This window comes from Otolemur garnettii, unplaced genomic scaffold (assembly GCF_000181295.1).
Source record: "Otolemur garnettii isolate 467f Iridium unplaced genomic scaffold, OtoGar3 scaffold00128, whole genome shotgun sequence".
NCBI lineage: Eukaryota > Metazoa > Chordata > Mammalia > Primates > Galagidae > Otolemur > Otolemur garnettii.
The window spans coordinates 5,352,789-5,370,377 of NW_003852523.1; the positions used below are offsets into that span (position 1 = coordinate 5,352,789).

Here is a 17,589-nt window from a genome sequence, read left to right on the forward strand (position 1 = left end):
CTAGACAACATTAAAGTCCTCTGCACTCTTGCCCAAATTCTCCCAAGGTAGTTCAACTGAGTGCCAAGTCCACCAAAAACAAAACAGCTGACAGGTAAGGCCTTTCCAGTTTGCAATCTCACTGCTGCTGTACTTAAAGCTGCCAGCAGGATTAGACCAAATGAACACACGCAACCACTTGCCAGTTCTTCACTGCTTTTGTCCTCCCCATGGGGTTCAGAAGTCTCTCACTGACTCCCTCTTTCCCCAGAGGATATTTCTGGGCAGATCCCACCAGCCAGAGATGCCTAGAGTCTTCTGTCCCTAGTCTCACTGTGCCCAGTTGCAAGCAAGCTGATATTCGGCCGCCATCTTGCTCCTCTCTCCAGCTATAATGTTTTCAATCCCAGATTTGTTTTTATTTCTTGGAATTATATTAGCAATTCAGGCTTTTTTCTGATTCCATATGAAACAAAGAACTATTTTTTGAAGTTCTTCAAAGTATAATGTTGGTGTTTTAATAGGGGATGCATTAAATCTATAGATTGCTTTGGGTAGTGTGGACGATGAAACAATGTTGATTCTTTCCAGTCATGAGCATGGTATGTTCTTCCATTTGTTAGCTTCTTCTGCTATTTCTTTTCCTAGAATTTCATAGTTCTCTCTGCAGAGATTTGACCCCATATCCTGTTGTGCCTTTTGAATTTTTCACAGCATGCATTATCTGCTCAAAAATAATGTTAATAGGCTCGGCGCCTGTAGCTCAAGTGGCTAAGGTGCCAGCCACATACACCTAAGCTGGCGGGTTCGAATCCAGCCCAGGCCTGCCAAAACAACAATGACGCCTGCAACCAAAAAATAGTCAGGCACTGTGGCAGGCACCTGTAGTCCCAGCTACTTGGGAGGCTGAAGCAGGAGACTCACTTGAGCCCAGGAGTTGAAGATTGCTATGAGCTGTGATGCCAGAGCACTCTGCCCAGGGGGACAGCTTGAGGCTCTGTCTCAAAATAATAATAATAATAATAATGTTAATAATATTTTAAATTTTGCTAATGGCTAATATATACAGTTTGATATATCAGCCATTAGCAAAATTTAAAAATTAGTAAAAATTGAAAAGGCAAGGAATGGTAACTGTAAACATACACATAACAAAGAGGGCACTCTGCAAGTGGGCACTCTCCTCTCCTGCATCAGAGGCCCCACTTCCAAGATAGGAGGGTGGAAGCTACCTGGAGAGAGAGTTTGTTACTGTAAGTTAGGAGCATGTCATGATCATTTACAACACCATTATTCACCCATCGTTAATAATATTTTATCTTCAATTCTAACAGAGGCTATATCTTTCCAATCCCTTGAAATGGTCCTGGGGGAAAGGATGGTGGAGATAAACGAAGGTGGTGAGGACAATGATGGAAAATGGTGATAGTGTTAATGGTGGTAGCAGTAGGATAGATTAAAATTTTTCACAAAAATTTTTGCAGCTCTTCTTATCAAGAGCTGGAATCTATTTCTCTATTCCCTGAATCCTGGTTGGCACTATGACTTGTTTGATCAAAAAAACATGATCCAGGCTCAGCGCCTGTGGCTCAAGTGGCTAAGGCGCCAGCCACATACACCTAAGGTGGCAGGTTCGAATCCAGCCCGGGTCCGCCAAACAACAATGACGGCTGCAACCAAAAAATAGCCAGGCATTGTGGCAGGCACCTGTGGTCCCAGCTACTAGGGAGGCTGAGGTAGGAGACTCACTTGAGCCCAGGAGTTGAAGGTTGCTGTGAGCTGTGATGCCACAGCACTCTACCCAGGGGGACAGCTTGAGGCTCTGTCTCAAAAAAAAAAAACATGATCCAAGTGATAGTAAGACTTTTGAGCCCAGATCACAAGAATCTTAGTGGGTTCTGCCTTCATTCTTTTGGAATACCAATACCATAGAAACAAATCTGAGTTAGCCTTCCAGAGAAGCCACATGAAAAAGAACCAAGGCACCCTGGCCAATCGTCTGTCTTATAAGACCTTGAAGTAATGCCATCTTAGATCATTCAACCTCCTCCAAGCATTCAGCTGATGAGATCACGTGCAACCATTTGATGAACTGCCCAGCTGAGTCCATTTCAAAGTGTCAATCCATGGGGGGAAAAAAGGATAAATAAGATGGTTGTTATTTTTAAGCCATTAATTGTTAGGATGGTTCTCTATGGAGAAATATAATACATCATTGATTCAAATGGTGATGGAAATGGTCATGAGAGTAAGGGTGATGGTGATGGAGCTACTGGTGATGGTAGTGATAGTAGTGACAGGAGTGAGGAGGGGATGATGGTGATGATGGTAGTAATGGTGGTGGTGATGAAGCTGGTGATGGTGATGGCAGTGTTTATGGTGGTGGTGGTAGTAATGGTGGTGGTGATGAAGCTGGTGATGGTGATGGCAGTGTTTATGGTGGTGGTGGTAGTAGTGGTGATAATGTTGGTGATGGTGGTGGGGGTGGTGATGGTGGTGGTGGTAATAGTAGTGGCAGTGGCAGTGGTGATAATGGTGATGGTGGTGGTGCTGGTAGAAGTGGTGACTATTTCAGTAATGGTGTGGTAATGGCAATAGCTGTGAAGATGAGGGTGCTGGTGATAGTGATAGTTAAGCAGGGGTCCTCAAACTTTTTAAACAAGGGGCCAGTTCACTGTTCCTCAGACCGTTGGAGGGTCGGAGTGTGGGCCCTGGGATGAGTTGGCTGCTAAGCAGGACAGGCAGTGGCAACAAAAGCACCCAGTGGGCCAGATAAATATCCTAGGAGGGCCGCACATGGCCCCTGGGCCGTAGTTAGAGGATGCCTGGCTATGAGGATTGTGGTATTGGTGGTGATAACTCAGCCCTCCTACATTATCATAGAAAGATTGAACTTTGCTCAATATAGATTTTTGTGTTTTGTTTTATTTCAGTTCTTCGAAAATGCAATACCTTTGGAGTTACATACATCTTTGAGAATCCAATTAAATTTGTAGGCCCTCTTTCCAGGAAAATGTACATAAACAATTTTGTTCAGATGTTGAGAACTTGGTGACCCTACCCTCTGGTGTAGATCCTAGGTGAGAAGCTTTGTGTTGTGCTTACCTGGCATTCTCACATCCCAAGCTATCCCCTGAAGTGTCAGTGTGGCCTTCCTGTGACATCAAAGAAATGAACTGCATGACACTCAAGTGACTTGTTCAGTTTAATATAGCACAGCTGGTTAAGAGGGAGCTTTATTGAGGCATAAATATTTCGAAATATTTTGCAATCTTATTGCATGTAGTTTACATATACTCAGAGGGGAAAGGGAAACTAGCACCACTAGACCAGAAGTTAAAAGACCCAGAATGTTCTTCCCTACCACCTTCCCTCCTCCATGAGCCTGAGTCTTCTCCCTGTGAGTTAGGGCAGCCTTCCCTTGCTGCCTCTCTGTTGCAGGATTAATTGGACTAGAAATTACCATTATGACCAAGTCCAGAATTCAGGAGGTAATTAAAATCCTCAAGATCATTGTTGTGGCTGGATTTTGAGCCACTGTGTCCACTGGGCACTCACTGAACCTTTCCACTGAGGTGGCAGTTCTCACCCAGCATTTGTCCCTCAACCTTCCTGCCTTGGTAGCCTCAACCACACCTGGACCCTGAGCACCCAGTCTTTGGTCATAAATTTCCACTGAAAAACTACTATCTGTGCCAAGTTCTCACAGCACTAGTGTCTGTGAAATTAAGAGACAAAGGTACAGGTGCTCAAAAACCCAAGAACCTTGCAAAGATTATTAAGAATAATGAGGTAGCTATGGCTTAAAAAATATATAAAAGCCGGTTTGGCACCTGTGGCTTGAGCAGCTAAGGTGCCTGCCTCATACACCTGAGCTGGTGGGTTTGAATCCAGCTCAGGCCCACCAAACAATTACAGCTGCAACCAAAAAATAGCCAGGCATTGTGGCAGGCACCTGTAGTCCCAACTACTTGGGAGGCTGAGGCAAGAGAATTGCTTAAGCCTAGGAGTTGGAGGTTGCTGTGAGCTATGATGCCATGGCACTCTACCCAGGGCAACAGCTTGAGGCTCTGTCTCAAAATAAATAAATAAAATATATGTATGCCCTGCTAGGCACCTGTAGCTCAGTGGCTAGGGCGCCACCAGCCACACACACTGGAGCTGGTGGGTTCGAATCCACCCCAGGCCTGCCAAAGAACAATGACAACTACAGCGAAAAAAAATTCTATATATCCTGGTGCTATGGCTGGTGCCTATAGTCCCAGCTACTCTGGAGGCTGAGGCAAGGGGATCACTTAAGCCCAAAAGTTTGAGGTTACTGTGAGCTATGATGCCACAGCACTCTACCCAGGGCTATAGCTTGAGACTCTGTCTCAAAAAAAATAATAAAAAAATAAAATGAAGTAAAATAAATATAAATATATTTATACCCATGGCCATACCTCTGGCTCTGAACACAAGTGTGTGACACAAGCTGACTCATGTGCAATTGACAGTCTATAGCAGATTTTCAATTCTTTATTTTTTTTCCAAGCTGTCCCTGAGAAAGTGAAGCATTGCTAGAGTGGGGAAAGAACATTCATTCTGTCAGCTCCATGAGTAAGCAAAGGAAACTCTGAACACATAGGCATCTTCTCAAGTGTCCTCTGAACTTGTGAGGCTATAAATCCAAGAGCAATGCTCCCACCATGACTGCTGGCCCTGTGATGTCTGAGTATGAGAAAGCCACAGAGGGCTTTTCCACATGCAGGCAAGTAAGGCCTAAAAACATAGGCAGAAAAGGAAACTGCACCACTTCTTCCTCAGACCAGGCCAGAGTGTGCCCACAGCCCAAGTTCAGCAAGCTCTCTCTCTAGTGGCACCTGAGTGTCTTACTTAAAGCATCAAAGCATATCTATGGTGCCATCTCCTCACAAACAGGATCAAAGGCAGCAAAAATGGCACAGTCACGTAACTTTGGCTAGAATGTCACATCTAGCTTCCTGGCTAAAAACTGGGACCAGTGCCCACAGCATGGGGTGCCATGAGCCTGGAGAGCCACAGTGTCCCTGGCACAGACTGCAGCCCAGCCAGCCTGCAGGGGCCTGGGGGCCTCAGGTCCTGGGACACCTGGCTGAGGCAGGGCTGCTTAGGGCTCCCAGCACTTGCTGAGGAGCAGGCAGGTCTGAGCCTGCCTGCAATGCCAGGACCTCAGAACATGCTGCCCACATAGGACAAGCAATGCCAGGACCTCAGAACATACAGGGCCCCACAGAGCCCTTCAGAGCTACCTCAGTTTTCATGAGGGAGTAGGACATTTGGGTTTCACTGTGAAGTGTTAGGTCAGTCGGAACCTCAGGGACCCTGAGATCGCCCCCACAGTTGAGGATAAGACTCATCACTGCCTGAACTCAAGGGGCAGTTCTCAGGGTCTCAGGTCCCCCATGAATCTCCACAGAACCCACATTTTAGCAGTCCTGGGACTTAGTGGTTCAGAAGCCCCTACCAAGGCCCACTCTGTGTCCATCCAGTGTTGCCTTGCAAGGGGCCTGAGGCAGGTGTGCTCTGCTCCTCTGCTGGCCAGCCGTGCCATGCTAAGTGGGCTGCTGCAGTTCCCTGGCCTCCATTTCCTCTACAAAGGGGCAGAATTGTGCTAGAGGCATGACAGGAGTCCGTGAACCAAGCACTTGGTGTTTGTGTGTGATATGCAGGCCCTCAGGGTGGGGTGCTGCTACCGTGTGTTGGCTACTGTCATTACTGCCAGGAGAGATACGGGCAGCTGTCACCATGATTCCCCCACACAGGGTGAGGAGGTAACAATGACAGGATTCCAGCAAACACTCACCCTCCCCAAAGTGTCCAGTCTGAAGCCAGTCCTGGTGTCCCCAAAGTGCAGAGATGTGTGTCTGGACTACCCTACCTGCTGAGCAGCAGGACACACTTCTCCAACAGTAGACATCTGCCTCTGCAGGGGCCGGGCCTTCCTCAGACCTGGGGCTCCAGCTCTCCTGCTGGGATGCGCCATAAGCGCCACCTGATGCCTTCTCTGGCACGGACACCATGGGTCTGCAAGGCACATGGCCAGGCAGCAGAGCTGCCTGCAGGGGCATTGCCTGCTCCTGGTCCCTCAGAGCTGGTGTCCTCCTGTCACCTGAGCTGCAAATCACATCAACAGTCCCAGGGGTAAAATGTGTCTCCTTCAGAGCCCAAAAAGGGCCACCAGGCCCTGGGCTTCCTCTGTAAAGTAAGGCATACAAGATGCAGCCATCTGTCTTTTGCTATGAGGGATGAACAGGCACAGCCCTGACCACTGGACCCCTCAAAACATCCCTGAAGTTTCGGTCCCTGGATTCTTAAAGGGCTGGCTCATCACCCACCCATGGCAGTAAAGGTTTTCTGGCACACCTGCCACTCTTCCTCCTCCTACCCATAATGTCATCACTGAGCCAGCATCATGTCCTGATGGATGCTCAGGTGTCCAGATCTCCGGCTATATTAGGACAGAGGGCAGCTTTAGCATCACCCTGACACTAAACTGTGAATGAGTGTTCTTGTCCCACCCATGAAAGTGCAAACTGTCTCTGATCCTCCTCCCTAACTTGAATGAAAGAGAGTGTACCACAGTGTCCTTACTAACCAGACCTCACAATGCTATGATGCCCCACACTGGAACTGCTGTGGGTGAACCCAGGTGACCTACAGCCAGTCTCAAGGAACCAATCTATGCAAGGGCCAGGCCAGAGAATGGAACAGACAGGGCCCAGCACCATTGCTTCCATTAGGCCTTCCATGGCACTGCCACCCTCCCAAGATGCAATATTGTTTGTCATTGACTCTCTTGGCCACAGACAGGGCAGTGCCAAAGGTTTCCCCTTAGGCTTCCCCACGACAGTGCTGTTACCACACAGGCCTGAAGTGTAACATGCAGCTACTGCACCCTCCAAGCACACAGATCACAGTTACATTCTGGGGGCCAGGGAAATGGCCACCAGAAGATCACAAACCAGCCCCAGGTACTCCTGGAGTCTGCAGACACAGGCTGGCAAGCTCCCGCAGCCCTTGGGTGCATGACCTCTTTCCTCCCTGATCACACTAGCAGGTCCCCATCCAGGTGGATTCCCCTTTGTCATCAGCCTGGCAGTCAGGAGACAAGGCCAGGCAGCCCAGAGGAGGACACCTGATGCCTTATGGGGCCCCTGCAGTGTCCTCCATCACAGAGAAGGTGCTGACTTGCAAGGGGACGACAGGCCCAATAGCCACATGCTCAGAGCTTCTCTCAGACATCCCAGCCCATGTTTTAGGACCCCAGATTTCCCCGTCCAGGGTCCTTCCTTTACACAGACCAGACTTGGCCAAGCCTCAGCCATGCCTGGAGCTGAGAGGTCCTCGGCATCTCCAGCTCAGCCACATCAGCTCTCCCACTGAGGAGATGGGATTTCTTCTTAGCCAAACAGGTTCTTACACTGAGCCCAAGCAACACTGCCAGTTCACTGTCCAGTCAGTGTCCCCTTACCCTCTGCAAGCCATCAGTGCAACTCAGAGTGACCAGCCCAACCCACTGGCCCATATCCTGCTCTAACCACCATACTCTCCAGGCATCCCTTCCACCAGGACAAGTCCCCAAGCCAGTCCTGGTGAAATCTTTTAACAACTGGGCCTCTGCCTTGTACCAGAGAGTCCCTGTGCCCCCACATCAGCCAGGATGCCATCCTCACTACCCCTGCACTACTTATGTTCATTGGGTCCTCCAAGAAGCTGGTGCCACCACAGGATGAGATGCAACTGGAGATTTATCAGGGCCTGTGAAGATTACATGCAAGGTGGCCAAGACGATGGGAGAGGCCTTAGACCACAGGCAAGACCCCATGAAGGTCAGGGAAGAAGGGGGCAGAAGGAGAAGCCTCAGCCTGCAGCACCTTCCCAGACCATTCTGGGCAGACTGAGGGGCCATCTGGTGTGAATGTAATCCCTTAAAGGATCCAGGTCCTGTGGTAGCAGGCCTATGTTTGTCCCCTGGGAATAGCCCTGGTGGACCCAGACAGCATGCCAGGGCCCAGGTCAACTGTGCTCTAGCAGCAGCAACCTGAGCCTTGTGTTTACAGCCACAAATTGGCTGGCATACTCACACATGCACAGATGCACTCACCTGCCATGCTTGCACGTGGCTGGCACACTCCCACATGTACAGATGCACACACATATCACGTTTGCATGTGGCTGAGACGCTCGCACATTCACACATGCATAGATGCACACAAATGTCATGCTTGATGTGGCACACCCCCATGCTCACACGTGCAGAGATGTACACATATGCCATGCTTGCACGTGACACACTCCCACTCCATCTCCTTTAACACCCCTGGCTCCAGGGACCCAGCATCCCTCAAAAGGCAGAGGAGAGGAGAGGAGGGCAGGTCTGCAGCTCCAGGCAGAGGGTTCCTGACAGCAGGAGCTGGGGGGAGGCATGCACTCCTGTGTGGGAGCCAGGGCAGGCCTCACAGATCCTTGGATGGCAGGCAGGAGTGTTGGGACAAGCTCCCAATGTACTGTCCTGCAGCTCCATGGTGGCATTTTTCCTCCTTACACTGGGAAGTTGTTCCCTCAGCATCTGGTGAGAACACAAAGGCAGCTCCACAGACCCCTTCCCTCAGCTCCTTACCATCAGGTCAGGGGAGAAATACAGATGGAAAGTGATAGTGGAGAGGGGGATGGGCCTAAAGACAGGAGGGTTTCCCATAGGGAGGCCACCTTCTGGGGCACAGATGACTCAGATGCTCAAAGTCTCCCCTCCCGGGGGAAGGGGCTACAGCAGAGATTTGCACAACTGCTCAGTGGAGCTGGAGCCGCACCACCTGGCCGCCTGGCCCCCTTCAAGGACTAAATTTGGTGGGAAATGAGGATCCCAAACACAGCCTGTTCACCCCAACCCTGTCAAGGACCCCTCTCACCCTGCCTGGCGGGGCTCAGGGTCATCCAATGGCCCCTATGGCCCAGAGCCAGGCCCAGTTCATGCACCAAAGGATGGTGTGGCCAGCATCACCAGGCCCTGGCCTGTCCCCTGCAGCACCTTAGGCCCAACTGGCTCTCATCTCCGACAGCATCTCTCCCTCCCTAGAAGCCCCCGGCTTGTGCAGGTTGCCGGTGGACCCAGAACCAGTACACAGCACAGGAAGCCCACAGCATGTTCTGACGGCGGGGCGGTGCCCCAGCCCTGCCAGGGGGGTTTCAGCCTGCTCATGGGTGTCTGGAGCAAGAGGATCGGCCTCGAGCAGGGCGCGGTCCCCAATGTCCTAGGCCCGGAGTAGACTTTGGTCCATAGCCAGGATTTCCAGGAAGTGGAGAGGAGGCGACAGGCAGCCAGGCCGAATCATGAAGTCGGAGACGATGCGGATGGGTAGCGGCTGGGCACAACCCAACTTCTCCCGGTACTATTGTGCAGAGAGGTGGCGGGTGCACCCGCCCAGCCGCGGCTGCTGGCCGTCACCATGCCTCCTGCCGGTCCTTCCCGGGCCCCTCAGCTTCCTCTCATGCCCCACCCAGTCACCCCACCCTACCCCGCAGCGCAGACCAGTCCCATCAGCCCCCTTCCCCTCCACCCCTCTTGAGCGTCCCACACCTGACCTGCGACCCACTCCTCCCGCCCCCTTTCAGTCACCCCTCCCAACCCTCTTTACCCCTCGGGGCCAGCTGGTCCTCCGCCCCGGCCAGGCCCATCAGAAGGGCCGCAGCGCCTCCCGGTGGCTGCTTCGTTCCGACTCACCCGTGGCGGGTGGGGCTGGGGGTATAAAGTGGGCGGCCCGTGCCGCGGTCCCCTCCCTCTGGCCCACTAGGCGCCCGCGTCTCCAGCGGTCGGGACTCTGAGCTCCTCCGACGTGTCCAGCTGGGACGCCCGACGCGCGCTCTCCGCGATCGGGTAAGCGTCCCTCCCACCCCGGGCCAGACCCCGGGCACCCGCCGTCGGGGATGTGGCTGAGCCCGTGGAACTGCCCAGGCGCCGGGTCCGCAAGTCCTGACCCGAGAGCGCCGAAGTGCGGGGAGCGGGGAAGCGCGACTCCAGGCAGGCCAGGGACTGCGGGACCGCTGCGTGGGACTGGGCGGTCCCCAGAGTACTGGATTTTCTACACTAGGAGGCTGGGGGCCACGCCCGCTTTTGTGGCTCTCCACTTCGGCCGCGTGGCCCACGCTCAGCCCCCACTCTCCCCTCCCCAATGATCCGCGCCTTCGGTGCGCACTGCTGTCCCCAAACAGCCAGCAATCGGCCGAGCTGACTGCATGCGCGGCGCCGTCTGGTCGGGGAGAGGTTTCCTCTACTGAACTGGGCACCGAGGCTCCGCAGCTCTGGTGACTGGCCGGGTCGGGGCGCAGCCTCAGGCGTCTGTACTCTGGCCTTCGAAGCCTGCGGGGTTTGGTTTCCCCTCTGTCCCGCGAAATGGGGGCAACTTTCTCTTTAACTTGGAACCGGACGCAGGGTCTCCGATGGTGCTAGTCCTCGGCCGGCAGGCTCCTCCTTGGAGAAGGCCAGACTGAGTTCTGCCGGACAGGAGGGTCCTTGATGCCATGAGGGAGGAGAACTGAGTCGTACCCCCAGCCCCCATCACTTCCTCCTCCTCCTCAGGGCTGGATCCCCTACACCGCCATCCTCCAGACCCAGATTCTGCTCACGGGCAGAGTGAGGGGCCCCCTCAGTGAGGTGGGGACCAGGTTGATAGTGCCCACAGCCCACACCCGACACCGGCTCGGAGACCCCAGGAGCTGGGGACCCACAGGGCTTGGTTTCTGCAACTGCCATGTGGAGCCCTGGGTGTGCAGCTGGGTCACAGACCACTGGGAACAGCGAGCCCTGTACCCAGGACCAGGCACGGCCGGCTTTAGTCCCACACACTGCCAAGTGTCTCTGAAGAAAAGAATCTTCACTTTAGTGACACCAAAAAAGAACGAGTCTTGAGAGCCACAGATTCCGCCGTCACTTTATAATTTTTTTAACTATTTTTAAAACCGCATAGTTTTAATTCCAAAAAAAGGCCCAGGGGTGGGCACAGGTGACCCCAGGATCAGCCTAGAAGTGCCAAGCACAGGCACTCTCTCTGCTGGGCTCAGGGGTCTTGGTGGACTGTGGGCCGCTCTGCGGACCCTATGCTGGGAAACCCCGTGAAGACACCAACATGTCTGGGCTGTCCCTGGGGTACTTGCCATGGAAGCATCAGGGAAAGGAACGTCCACTAGGAAAGTCCAGGCTCGTGCCACCTTGCCACCTTACCACATGGAGCATGGATTATTGTGCTATGCAGCGCAGTCCACGCCAGTGGGGATACGCTGAAAGGTGCAGCTCTGTGGGGTGGGGGTGGGAAAACTGTGGAGGACCAGTGCGGCCCTCAGATGGAGGAGGAGCCAGGGCCTTGGGAGGGGCACCAGGTCTCGGTTTTCTCATCTGTAGAACAAGGTCAGGCTTAAAAGCATCTGCCTCCTACTTAACAGGGTCTACTCCCAGGGTCGACAGGCTGTTCACAGCCACCAAACGCTTTATAAAAAGGCTGAGGAAACGTGGTTTTCGTGATTATTTTAAGAAAAACAGAGATGGATTCCTTCCTTGTAAATTCGGTTCACATTTTGATGAATTGGTCCCTCCTGTAGCCTCTTTGGCATGTGTGTGCAAAGCCTGGGGGTGGTGTGGGGCACACACACCCTCAAGCAGGCAGGGTCTTGGGCCCAGTTCTGCACTAGGCCTGCTGTGAATGTCTAAGGCACCAACATTCCCCCCAGACAGCTGCAGGGGCCTGTGGTGGGCAGTGAGGGGAGCTCTCAGGAAGCTCTCTCGGAAGAGCAGATTCTGGGTCTGAATGTATGAAAAGTTAAGTTTTTCAAGCCCACTGTCAGATGCATCAGAGAACTGGAGAAGGGCCCTGGTGTTCTCCACAATGGACAGTATCACTATTTTTTTTTCTCTTTTTGCCCATTTCATAGTTGAAGATCATACCTGGTTGTGCGTTTCTCCAGAATCTCTTTGGTCTTTATTTTGGACTTTATTTGCTCTCTGACTATAGTTTTATTGTAACTTGCCTGGCTGTGTTGTCCCCATGTTCCCAACGGGTGTTCATTTTTTACTGATTTGTTAGAGCTTTTTCTTCCCCAGATTTGTTATTGTGTCAAAATACACACAACATAAAATTTACTTTCTTAACTATTTTAAAATGTCACACAGTTCAGCGATACTAAGTACACCCACACTGTTATGCAACATCGCCCTGTCCCTCTCCAGAACGCTCTTCATTTGCAAAACTTAAATCTATGAAACACTAACACACACACACACACACACACACACACACACACACTCACCAAGGCTCTGGCACCGGCCACTCTACTTTCTTCCTCCATGAATCAGCTACACTAGGTGACTCACAGAAGAGGCATCATATAATATTTGTCCTTTGGTGACTGGCTTATTTCACTTAGTATAATGTCCTCCAGGTTCATCCCAGTTGTAATATGTGTCAGACTTTCCTTCCTTTTTAATGCTGAATAATATTCCACTGTATGTCTGTACCCCATTTTGTTATCCCCTCATCTGCCACTGGACACTGGGTTGTATTCATGTTTTAGCTACTGTGTGTGATGCTGTTGTGAATGCAGGTGTACACTTAATCTCTTTGAGATCCTACTTTCATTTCTTTTGAATATATACGCAGTAATTAACTGGATCATTTGGTAATTCTATTTTTAATTTTTTAGTCTATCACCTTACTGTTTTCCACAGTTACAATGCCATTTTACATTCCCACCAACAGAGCACATAAGTCCCAATTTCTCCATACCTTCATCAACACTTGTTATTTTCTGGATTTTTTTGGTAGTAGCCATTCTAATCAGTGTGAGGTGGTATTTCATTATAATTTTCATTTTTGTTTTCCTAATGATTAGTGATGTGGAACGTCTTTCACATGCTTTATTGGTCATTTGTATATCTTCTTAGGAAAATGTGTATTTAATTCCTTTGCCCATTTTTGAATCATTCGTTTGGGTTTGTTTTTTGCCTTTTTGGTGATTTTTAGGCATTCTCTCTGTGCTGTGGATATTAATCCCTCATCAGTTACACGATCTGCAGGTGCTTTCTCCTGTTCTCTGGGCTGCCTTTCTACTCTATTGATCGTGTCCTTTGATGCAAAAAAAGTTTTAGATTTTGATGCAGCCCAATTTATCTGTTTTTTCTTTTGTCGCCTGTGCCTTTGTTACCATATCCAAGAAATCAATACCAAATCCAATGCCATGAAGTTACTGCCTCGTGTTTTCTTCTAAGGGTTTTAAAATTTTAAGTCTCACATTTAAGTCAGGGATCTATTTTAATTTTTGTATATGGTGTTAAGTGAGAGTCTAACTTCATTCTTTTGCAAGTGGATATCTATCTACCATTTGTTGACACCATCCACTGTCTTTTCTATATTGAATGGTCTTGGCACTCTTGTTAAAAATCATTTGACCATATACACAAAGGTTCATTTCTGGGCTCTCTACTCTATCCGATTGGTCTATATGTCTGTCTTTGTGCCAGGACCGCACTGTTGGTCATTATCCCTCTCCAATATGTTTTGAAATCAAGACTTGTGAGTCCTTCAGCTCTGCTCTTTTCTTTCAAGACCAATTTGCCATTTCCATGCCTTCAGATTCCATATGAATTTTAGGATGGTTTTTTTCCTGCCAAAAACTCACAGGTATTTTGCTTGGGATTACATTAAATCTGAGATCAATTTGAGTAGTACTGACAGCTTAACAATATTAAGTTACAATCCATGAATATGGATTCTTTAATTTCTTTCAAGAATGTTTTGTAATGTTCAGTGTATAAGTCTTTCACCTCCTAAATTAACTTCTAAGTATTTTATTCTTTTTGATACAATAGTAAATTGAATTGATTTCTTAATTTCCTATTTGGATTATTAATTGTTAGTGGGTAGAAATGCTACTGATCTTTGTGTATTGATTTTGTATCCCGCTACTTTGATAAATTTATTAGTTGTAACAGTTTTGTGGAATCTTTAGAGTTTTCTACATGTAAGATCATATCATCACAGACAATTTTACTTCTTCCTTTGCAATTTGAATGCTTTTTATTTCTTTTTCTTGCACAGTTTCTCTGGCTAAGATTTCTGGTACTATGCTGAGCAAGCTTCCTTGCCCGTTCCTGACCTCATAGGAAAAGCTTTCAGTTTTTCACAATTGAATGTAATGTTTGTTATGAGTTTTTCATATAAAGTGGCTCTTTATTGTGTTGAGGTAGTTTTCTTCTGTTCCCAGTTTGTTGAGTGTTTTACCCTGAGACGGTGTTAAATTCTGTCTAATGTTTTTTCTGCACCAATTGAGATGATCACATGGGGTTTTTTCTCCTTCATCCTGTTAATGTGTATTTTATTGACTGAGTTTTGTATGCTAAACTATACTTGCATTCCATAAACAAATCCCACCTGGTCGTGGTGTGTAATTCATTTAATTAAATGGATTTAACTGAATTCCGTTTGGTAGTATTTTGTTGAGAATTTTTGTATCGATGTTCATAAGGGATATTGATCTACAGTTTTCTTCTCTTCTAGTATCTGTCTGGCTTTGGTATGAAGATATTGCTGGTCTCACAGGAGTGAGCTGGATAATAAAATTTGAGAGATTTTGGTGTTAGTTTTTCTTTATTTAGTAGAATTCATCAGTGAAGCCATTAGGTCCAGGGGTTTTCTTTGTTGGGAGATTTCTTTTTCTTTTTTTTTTTTTTTTGCAGTTTTGGCCGGGGCTGGGTTTGAACCCGCCACTTCCGGCATATGGGGCCAGCACCCTCCTCCTTTGAGCCCCGGGCACCACACTGTTGGGAGATTTCTAATTATGGATTCAATCTCCTTACCAGTTATCATATTTTCTATTGACTATGTAGTCAGATTTTCTGTTTCTTCAGTGTTTGGTCATGACAGGTTTGGGGCTTCTGGGAATTTGCTAACTAGGTTATCCAAATTGTTGGCATACAATTGCTTATGGTATTCTCATGCCATCCTTTTTATTTCTGTAGAATTGGTAGTAATGCCACCATTTTCATTTATGATTTTAGTAATTTGAGTCCTCTCTTTTTTTTTCAGTCCATCTAGCTAAAGGTTCATGAATTTTTTTTCATCTTTTCAAATTACTAACTTTTGGTATAATTAATATTCTCTGTTATTTTTCTATTCTCCATTTTATCATTCTTCCAATCTTTATTTTCTTCTTTCTGCTAGCTTCAGGTTTAGTTTTTTTCTTTTTTCTAGTTCTTCAAGTTATAAAATTAGATTGTTGATTTGAGATCTTTCTTATTTAATGTAGGCTATAAATTTCACCCCAGCACTGCTTTTGCTGTGTTACTTAAATTTTAATAATTTGTGTTTTTATTTTTATTCACCTGTGAATATTTTCTATTTTCCTTCATGATTGCTTCTTTAATCCATTGGTTATTTGACTATATTGTTTAATTTCCAAAAAATTGTAACTTCAAGTCTTTTTCTGTTACTGATTTCTAACTTATACCATTGTGGTCAGAAAATATACTTTAGACCATATATATCTCTTAAAAGTCCATCAGCACTGCTATTCTTTTTTGTACCACCCCTCATTAGTGCAAGTCCTTCCCCCTCTGGATGAAGTGACTTCCAAGAGATTTAAAAAGCTGGCATCTTTTGCCCCCTTCATTTTTACTCTGTTTCCCCTTATGGAAGCCAGACATCAGAAACTAGCACCTTCAAAAGCAGCCACATATATGGAGGAGAGCAGAAAGTCATTGCCCAAGCCCAGGGAAAAGCACAGGCTCAGAAAAGACCTGAGAAGACCTTAAATTTACACTTTATGCTTACCCTTAGCACAGAGAAAGCCTACAACAATCAAAAAGATGTTCAAAAGAAATCAGAAAATCCTGGGGAAGGGAGATATTCTGATTTATAGAGTTGCTACCTTATTGTATTAAAATGCTTGGTATTCTAATAGAGTCGGGGCAGGGGCAACAGAAACTGTCACTGAAAAAGACTTAATGGTGGATCTACTAGACAAAGATTTTAAAAGAACTATATTAAACATGCTTGGAGAACTAAGGGAAGGTGTGAAAAAAGTCAAGAAAACTATATATTAAAAAATGGAAATGTCAATAACAAGCTACAAAATCTAAAGAGAAACCAAAAAGGAAATTCTGAAGCTAAAAAGTACAATAACTGAAATTTAAAATTTGCTAGAGGAATTCAAAGGCAGATTTGAGCAGGCAGAATAAAGAATCAGTGACTCTGAAGATAGGATGATGGAAATCATTCAGTCTGAGGGACAGAAAGAAAAATATTAAAGAAAAGTGAACAAGACCTTTGGGACCTAAGTGAACCAACATACACATTGTAGAGTCCCAAAAGAAAAGAATGAAAGGCACAGAGAATATAGCTGAAGAAATAATGGCTAACAACTTTCCAAATCTGATAAATAGAATGAACATAAACCTAAAAGGAGCTCAACAAATTCCAAATAGGATGAACTCAAAAAGACTCACAATGAAACATAATCAAAGTGTCAAGCAAGACAAAAGAATTTTGAAAGCAGCAAGTCTGAATGACTCATCCTGTACAAGAGATTCTCAGAAACTTTGAAGGCCAGAGGCAGTAGGCTAAAAGGAAAAATACTACCAACCAAGAAGCCCATATTCATCCACCAAAGATAGACTTGAAGCATAAGAGAGAAATTAAGATATTCCCAGATAAACAAAAGCTGTGAGTGTTTATTACCACTAGACCTGCCCTATAAGAAATGCTAAAGGGAGTTCTACATGTTGAAATGAAAGTATGTTAGACACTAACTCAAAGTTACTGAAAAAATAAAGATCATGGTAAAAGAAAATACACGGGCAATTGTAAAAGCTAGTATTGTTATAATGATGGTATAACTCCCTTTTTTGTTTTCTATGTGATTTAAGAAACTAATACATTTTTTAAAAACAATTCTTAGTCTAAATGGTAGTATTATTGTAACCTTGATTAGTAATTCTCTGTTTTGTTTCCTATATAATTTATGAAACTAATGAATTAAAATTAATATTACCTTATGTTTGGGGACAGACAGTATACAAATATATAATTCTATGGCATCAGTAACTGAAAAGGTTGGGAACCTTTAAATTAAAGGAGGAGACTTTTTGTATACTATCAAAGTTAAGCTGTTATAAGTTTAGACTGTTATAATTTTAGGATGTTAAATGTAATTTTCCTGATAACCACAAAGATAATAAAGAACAAATACAAAAGGAAATGAGAAAGGAAGGTATTGGCCAGGTGCAGTGGCTCACACCTGTAATCCTAGTACTCTGGCAGGCCAAGGTTGGTGGATTGTTTGAGTTCACAGGTTTGAGACCAGCCTGAGCAAGAGCAAGACCCTGTCTCTACTAAAAATAGAAAAACTGACGCAAGAGGTTCACTTGAGCCCAAGTTGGAGGTTGCTGTGAGCTATGACACCATGGCACTCTACCCAGGACAACAGCTTGAGACTCTGTCTCAAAAAAAAGATGGGTGGAGGGAGGGTAATCGGTGGGACCACACCTACGGTGCATCTTACAAGGGTACATGTGAAACTTATTAAATGTAGAATATAAATGTCTTT

At 47.0% G+C, this 17,589-nt stretch overlaps 1 protein-coding gene across 2 annotated transcripts in view; it reads left to right on the forward strand.

Annotated features, from left to right (window-relative positions):
- The first annotated feature begins 9,815 nt into the window (after window positions 1-9,815).
- COL6A2 (collagen type VI alpha 2 chain) overlaps window positions 9,816-17,589 on the forward strand; it is a 34,945-nt gene continuing 27,171 nt past the window's right edge. For both annotated transcript variants that reach the window (XM_003798100.3, XM_012810297.2), the window contains exon 1: window positions 9,816-9,874. The gene's annotated coding sequence lies outside the window, so the exon portion shown is untranslated. The remainder of the gene's footprint in view (window positions 9,875-17,589) is intronic.